This window comes from Notothenia coriiceps, unplaced genomic scaffold (assembly GCF_000735185.1).
Source record: "Notothenia coriiceps isolate Sejong01 unplaced genomic scaffold, NC01 NC01_scaffold00037250, whole genome shotgun sequence".
In the NCBI taxonomy this organism is placed as follows: domain Eukaryota; kingdom Metazoa; phylum Chordata; class Actinopteri; order Perciformes; family Nototheniidae; genus Notothenia; species Notothenia coriiceps.
Genome location: NW_011369951.1, coordinates 3,097,467 through 3,105,896, shown reverse-complemented (window position 1 = coordinate 3,105,896; position 8,430 = coordinate 3,097,467). Strand labels below are relative to the sequence as shown.

General features: G+C 40.5%; 2 protein-coding genes across 2 annotated transcripts in view; both read right to left on the bottom strand.

The window, feature by feature from the left end:
• Nucleotides 1–8,430, bottom strand: part of hexa (hexosaminidase A (alpha polypeptide)) — a 189,123-nt gene that overhangs the window by 56,884 nt on the left and 123,809 nt on the right. The window lies entirely within an intron of this gene.
• LOC104966695 (putative 2-hydroxyacid dehydrogenase UNK4.10) overlaps nt 1–8,430 on the bottom strand; it is a 60,429-nt gene that overhangs the window by 50,896 nt on the left and 1,103 nt on the right. The window lies entirely within an intron of this gene.

The following is an 8,430-nucleotide window of genomic DNA, read 5'->3' as shown; positions in this document are numbered from 1 at the left end:
AATCTGTGTTTTGTCTCTCTCTCTCCTTGGATGCCTTCTCTATATTTGTTCTTGAGCATGTCTAATGCACACTACTATCCTGTCATTACTTTGTCCCTCTTCACATGTTGTCACTTCTCTCTCTCTTTCTCTCTCAATTCAATAGCTTTATTAGCATGACCATAGTTACAGGCAATTGCTAAAGCTCTGTATAGTTGCAACATCTATACACAAATACATACATATAAACAAACTGCTAAGAATTCAAATGTCCTTATTCCGCGGTTCTCACTATGGCCCGTGTCAGCGCCGTATAGACTGAGAGTTACGTCATCTCCGTTCACTCCAATGGACCACTTTTTTACAGCAATGGCGGATCGTGGAGCCTCTCAATCGTTCCCCGGAAGTTAGCGCCAAGGCTAGCAGAGCTGTAGAGTTGCAGCCATAATAGACCGTTCGTGACGGACTTTTAAAGGTAAGAAGAAGTTTAAAGATTTATATTGCGGATTATTATCAGTAAATCTGATTCAAATTAACATGTGTATTAAAGGATGTCAGTGGATTATCCCTAAATTAGTAGATTTAGGGAACGTTTACAGATAACAGATAAAGCTAGGATACCGGANTCCTATCCTCAAGACTTAGTCCCGCCCGCAGGAGATGCGAGCGGAGGAGCTCTCTAACCGCCTGCTGCTTCCCCTCCTCTCTCCTCGGTTCCCCTCCTCGGCTCCTCCGCTCGCATCTCCTGCGGGCGGGACTAAGTCTTGAGGATAGGAGTCGAGGAGGGGAGTTAGAGAAATGAGAAAGGGCCCTTATGTCTGTTAGTGCAGCGAGCTAACCAGATACTAACAACACGGTCCCTGCTGGCACCGGTCCCCCTCTCTCCCTCTCACTCTCATCTCTCTCTCTCTCTCTATCACACTAAATGCGCTATCGCCACACATACAGAGCCGAGCTTGAATGACACAAGAGCCTCATCCCAATACCCCTCCTTGAGTCCTCTCTTCCCCTCCTCCGGGACTTGACCCGGAAATCGATCAAGACACGCCATTTTGAAGGACGTCCCAATAGCTGAAATGCACACGGAGGAGTCGAGGAGGGGTGAGGGAGGAGGGGTGCGGGAGGAGACGAAAGGGAGGATACACGCGAGCAGACTACGCGGAAGTGTTTTCACTACTCGCGTATAAAAGCCCCGCCACCACCTTCACAGCTGGTCGATTTCAACAGAGGAAAACCCACAACTGGAAGATGAGTGGAAAAGCGTCACATAAATGTATAAGTGCTCACAGCTCCGTGGGAATTATTATGTGCAATTCATTTCTAAAAGGCTTTCACATTACTATAATTATATTTGTATTTAAATGTAGGCTACATTTTACACCAAAACGGAACACAAAAGCAGGACCAACCATCATACATTGAATTCCTTGACTAACAAGAGAAAGATTCATTCATTTAAATAAATATTTAACCACAAATGGGCCGGTTCTAAGGGGTTATTCAGTTAAGACCGATGAGAGGGGATACAGCTGTGCACATGTCATCATTAACAGACGTCGTTTAAGAGTGACGTTTGAGTGAACGAGGACATCCCAATTAATACCTGAGGACTCCTCTGTCCTCGCGTCACCTCCTCGTGTCTCTCGCTCGCATCTTACGGAGGCGGAGCTAAGACGCAAGGAAGGGAAGCGAGTGAGGGAAAGGAGGAGTCGAGGAGGGGTATTGGGATGAGGCTTGGGACTTGCGTTCACTTATATTACAGTATGTGCACCAAACCAATTATTTGATGAACTGAAACATAGTTAATGGATTCATTAAGAATGACAAGGATCATGAATAAACTGTAAAATAGCACTCAGTAGTCTTTCTCTCTACTGAGGGAGTTGAATCTCCCTCAATTGTCCCTTCAGTATCCCTTACAGTCAGGATGTGATGAAGATAACAAAAACATGGATTTATTCATCTCTTATCGTGTCTTACTAAGAGAATCATAACATAATGGGTAGGGTATAAGTCTGCACCTGCTCCAGTTCAAAATAAGACCAAACTTTTATGTGAAAGTCAGATTTTGAGCCATGACAATGGTCCAAATGTGGCCTGCAAGATATTAGGTAAGGGTTTTCTTAGCCTAGCCTATTACCAGAAACCCCTTTTGCACTAAAGCAGTTGTTGACCACTTTCCGCCCCTATTGCATGGTGAAGAGGAGTGATGAGTCAGCAGTCATTGCCAGCATGAAGCAATCAATAAAGAATACATAAGTAAGAAATAGTATTTTAAGTAGGTATTTTAAGCATGTTAAGTTGTTTTACAGTGTTTACGATCCGTTTTGGGTAACTATGTTTATACATGCTACAGGCCATGTGTGCGTATCTATTAGCAGATAGGTATCTGTGTGTACATGTCTGTGTCACTGTGAAGGAAAACTACTTCAGCCCTGTGAGTCGAGCTGTAGCTGCACACTATCTGTCTAGGGCTCACACTCACAAACAAACAGAGACTCATTACACTGGCAAATGCCAAACAGATTGCCTAAGGGAATCTTGCAGGAAAAGATAACACATTTCCTCTTAACAGGATCTACTGGCAGCTTTAAAAAAGGTTTTATCTTCAAATCATATTAAATTCTGAGGTGCTTTTCAGCAGCAAAACAACAGAAATTAATCTCGCAGTTACTATACGTAGTTTCATTTTAAAATGTGATGTATACATATGTTTACAATGGTTTAGGACACGGTTCCCAAACTCTTTGACTTAAAGGAATAGTATAGTATTCTCATATCTCAAGATCTGTCACTAGCAGCACCTCTAAAGCTCACAAATGTACACAGTATATGTTGTTTGTTTAATTTGTACTGAGAACAAAATGTTAAAATGTCCATTTATGATTATATAAAGGACTTTTTCTGGTTAATGTGCTAATGATGCCATTCCCTTTAATACAAAGCATTGTCTGTTTGTGACCCAAGTCAAATGTTGTACGTCTATCAAAGAGACGGTGTCCTTCTCAGTAAAAGATCTACTTTAATATTTTGAGAAAAGTCCAAATATTATTTTGTTTAATTGAATTTTGTATTTTTCCTACAACCATCTCACAACAGCTTAAATCTGTATCACGACGCCCAAGTCTGGATCAACATCTACTAGCAGATGTAAAGATATGTGTATTGTAAGATGATTAAGATTTGTCTTGGTTCACATAAATAGAGGAATTAAGATGAAGACATAAATTGGGCAAGAATTGCTTTCAACAGACCAAAACCAGCCGAGGTAACAGTTTGGCTAGCATTCCTCTCCCTGTCCCAACAAGATGTGTATAGGTGTGTGTGTGTGTGTGTGTCTGTGTGTGTGCGCGTGTGTGTGTGTGTGTGTGTGTGTGTGTGTGTGTGTGTGTGTGTGTGTGTGTGTGTGTGTGTGTGTGTGTGTGTGTGTGTGTGTGTGTCTGTGTCCCACATACCTCTGAACCTCTGCCTGGTTAGCAGGCCCGAGCTTGTTAAACAAATTCTACCTGCAAGCTTCTCACACAGACTCATTCAACAAGGCATGAAACTGCATATGAAAACCCATCAACTGCGAAAAAAACTGCGGCAGACAAAAGTCAAATAAAATACGGGCGTTGGGATCAACAACTTACACTCGTGGGAACGCTAGCAGAAAGAGAAAGTTTTTCACATTGTTTTGGATTGATTACTTTTTGCTCCTACACAGATTCAGAGAGTGTGTGTGTGTGTGTGTGTGTTCACTCGCTTGTGGGTGTATTGGGTTTTAGATGCAGCACAGTGCTGACCCGTATGGCTAGATGAATGGGCTCTGCAGTGTGTGTTTTTTGTGTGAAAGCACTACTCTGACCCCTGCTGGCTGTGGAGGGTAACACTAGAGGAATGCTGCCTGTTGTAAGATTGTACCTTCCTATGTTCAGTTACACTCACACAAAACAAAACGTAATTTTAAAGCTCCTAAGTTATAACTTGGTGTGTCTTTGGTTCCTCCACTCTGTTTCTGTAGGTATATTAAAACGGTGTCTTTGCTTAAGGTCTAGTTGCTTGGACTGTTTCTAATAATTATAGAAATACCAGTCACAAAGAGCTTTAAATTGCTTTTATAAAATCAATTCTACAGCATCTGGTTTAGGATGAGAACTAAAACGACAACATCGGATGCACAATATGAAACCTGTTTAAACGGACTGCAGTTGGAAACCACCAGCAGATGGCATCAGTGATTCGTGTTTCAAAACATCACCAATAGCTTTCTTTCATACCTGTTATACACGTTGGCAACTGTGTATGTTTGATAAATATACATATAAACAATAGATGGATAAGTCCGAGCTTGTTGTGTTGCAGTCAATAGTCTACATTGATACGATAGATGTTTTTATTCATTTATGCTCTGTAGCCCCCACGTCAAAAACAAATCAGTGGACCTTCAGAGGTCTCAAAAAACTCTCAAAAGTGGATTTGAAATGATGACGGATTGCCACTTGTTCACCTTAAAGGAATAGTTCAGCATTTATGTGATACAGTTAACACTTCAAATCCACATGAGAAGATCTCAGTTCATATCTCACAGTTTCAATGCATACATTCACACGCGCACGTTGAACATTTCTTACGTTCCTTTTTTCTGCAGATGTGCTGTCCAGTCTGAACAGCTCATAAACTCAAAGGATGAATCACATAGTAAGCAGATCTTGACATATAAAGTCTATAAATACTGATCCAGGGATAACAAATACATGTTTTCTAAGTCTCTGTGGTCAGGGTGCTTAAAGGACCTTCATTTCACTCGGACTAAAAAGCCCAAATGAAATGAATTTGCCATTTACTTTGGCTCCTTTCTAAATGAGTTCAGCCAGCAGGAAATTGCAGCACGGTTTGAAAATGGTAAATGTGAGTTATTCTAGTTGAGCAAATAATCACAGGTTATTATATTTCTCAAGGGCACATTTAGTAATGTTTTCCTTTCTCTTGGCAGCCGCAGTCCTCCATACTGTTTCTCTCTGTCACTGTTTCATTCACTCTCGCTCAGATTCTCAATCAACAGAAGTACAGAAGTACGTGCGCATCATATTTCAACCTAGTGTTGATATTCAGGGTCACGGCTGTCAGAATGTTTGTGTTTTGACTTAAAGCTCCATCTCACGCTTTGAATTGACTTACATTACTGTGAGGGAAAAACACCTGAGCCCCTCTGGCTCATCTCCCTTCTTCTCTCCTGCTTTTCCTCTGTGTGTCCTATTTTATGAAACACAGTGTTATGATTCGTAGAGGCTGATTTCCATACAATCTGTATTCATTTTTGTACCTTTAAAACTGAATTGGTTTATGTTTTTTTAATAGTGTTTAAGATTTACTTACAAGGTTAACACAGTTTCAATGTTCTTAGAGGCTGCTGTCTTTATTGTTACCATTACTTTTTTGTAGTATGGATTGGATGTTATGGAGGAAAACTATATTTTGATAATAATGACCCTGCTGCAGTAACATTTTAGATTTTCTATAGGAACCCTGGTGCTTGCAAACACTATCACTTTTGAGTTGATAATTACCTCCTTTTCTCAGTTTTATATCATATTAAACTAAATGTTTTTGGGCTTGAGACTGACAAGACATTCAAGACATCACCTCAGACTTTAACGAACTTGGATGGAGATTTTTCACTATTTTGTGATTTGACACACCATACTTTTAACTCATTCTAAAAAATAATCACCAGATATACCGATAATATATATATATATATATATATAGGCCGAGAGGAACAAGATGGCAGCCTGAGCTGAGAGCTCCGCACAACCTCAGTGATTAATTTGAGTTTTTTACCTCCACTCAGAGAAAAAGCTTAACATCTTTATTGATATAGTTAAGAGTTGACATCTAAGGAAAGACTCTTGCTACAAAAAGAAAGACAAAGAAGGAAGGATGCCAAGAAGAAACCCACGAGGCAACCAAGACCTACCAGAACCGGAGGATGAGTCTCAAGAGGATGATAGAAATCCTTCGTTTGCTGAGATAATGTCCGAGTTAAAATCTCAACGTTCTGAGATAATTAATCGTCTCGATGGAATTGATAATCGTTTGGAGATTGTGACTAGTCAAGTCTCAACAATGAAAGAAGCACTAGCTACAACAAACCAGGCCCTTGAGAATCAACTTCAGCGTATGGACGAAGCTGAACAAAGAATTTCGACATTAGAAGACACCTTACAAACTACAGCACGGGACCTTCACAGAGCCGAAAAGTTGATAAAGACGCTGGAATCTAAGACGGATGATCTAGAAAATAGAGGGAGACGTAAAAACCTTGTTTTACTAGGGCTCCCAGAGAAGTCAGAAGGCAGCCAATTACTACTTCAATATATTCAACAAAAACTATCTTCCTGGCTCAAACTCTCCCTCGATCAGAACCTAGAGTTGGAGCGGGTTCACCGCTCTCTACGACCATATCCCGAACCAGGGAAGCCTCCAAGACCAATTATGATCCGCTTTCTACGAGTCAGAGATAAAGAAATGATACTGCAGTCTGCGAAGAAAATGTCAATCCACGAGGGTAATACTAAACTCACCATTCGCCAGGATCTGTCTGCAGAGGTACGCCGAAAGCGCAAGGAGTTCGACCTGGTGATCAAATTATTCCTCGAAAAAGGCATGTTCAGAGGGTTTGCTTATCCTCATCGGCTCCGTATTCTTCACAAAGAGAAGATTGTTTTTTTTGAAGATCCCAAAGAAGCCGACACCTTTGTTAAGCAGCTGCGTCTCTTCCTCGATGTACGAGTAAACCAGCTTTTTGTATCCTATAGTCTATACATCAAGATTAACGATGTCAGAGTAAGTACTGAGAGACGTGCACTTCATGGCTATGATCTAATTTTCCACCTAACCCCACGGTTTATCATTGGTTGTTCCTTAGATGTCTAGTAGGCAGATATGGAAGATTGTCTAGTAGACAGATCAAGGTCTCACGAATAGTTGAAGCGGAGACATCCAGGGCCATTGAGTACTAAATACAGAATTAGTGATGTACGTTAGCTTTATTCGCGCGGTGCTCACGTCAAAACGAATAGAGTGGGTTATCGACAGGGAGATTATAGTGCGCCTTCAACTAAGAGTCCCGCCGACACAATCTACTCAACGTCAATTTTAGCGGCGGGTAGTTAGAGATTGAGGATGTAACGTCAAAAGTAGTTCTCGATCGTGGTACAGTCTGTACTTGTAAATAGATAACCTCGTATCTATAATTTTTCCACTAGCCAAAGATATTTTATCATGGTTGTTGGTTTAGTCTGGATGGTAATACACTCTCTATTGATTAAACATGATTAAGTTATACCCGTTCAAAACAAATAGTGTTATCGACCAGGTAGATCATGACGCATAATATCTACTCTCTATGTGGACCTGGATAGGTTAGACAAAAGTTAAATTCTAAAGTCATAGACCTCTCTTTCCAAAGAACATTCTTATGGTTAGTCGAACAGAACGAAAAAATTCTTACATATGATGAGATAAGGCAAACGACAATACCCTAAAGAAACAGGGATCGGAAGATTATAAAGGTTCTTTCTAAAAGTACGAAACGTATCGACTACGACTATAGACAGCCTAATATAAATTATACAACATAATAAGAACAGAGGTATCATATGTTGATTGCCTAACAGTGACGAAAATAGAAAATTGCTAATCATATATTACATTGTGTTTGCGTTTTGTGTTTTTCTTGTTGTTATATTTGGGTAGGTGGGTTTGGTCCCAGAAGACTGTCACCTGTTAAGGTCAGATGTGTATATATATAGATGATCGGGTCCTCTCTTTGTTTGAGCTCGTCTCTTTACACGTAGAGTCTAGAAATTGCTTCCTGACACGGAGAACACACCAAGACCACCACTCGTATAACCTCGAGGGTAGGAGTCAAGAGTAACCTTTTATTTATGTTACAGAAGGATGAACGAGAGAGGAATTTGTCCCTGCACATATATCTTTAGCGTAGGGTTTACAGGTAGTACCATACAAGGTAAGCTAGTAAAATGTACAGTTTGTTATATAACGGTATTTTTTTTGTTCCGTTTAGGTTTTTTCTTGCTAGTCTCCTCCATGTACCACTAAATAGAATTGACAGTTTTATTCTCACCTCCTCTTCCCCACACAAAATTCTGTCTTGACATACAATGACAAAACAGTCTTGGGGAGGTGATGGAAGAACACCACCACACCCAGGCAATTGCAGTAAGAAACAACGGCCTTCGTTTCTGTGACCATTTATATTGTTTTATGTTTACTTGGTCAAGCCTAGGACCTTTCAGGAGAATTACACAGGACGCTTTTTTGCTAAAAGGTGTGCAAAAGGGTTAGGGTGTACTGTCCAATTAACTCTCTTTCCTCTTTTCTCTTTTTTATTACAATGTAGCATGGAGGGTGAGGCCCATCCAATCTTTTTAATCGCTGAATGAC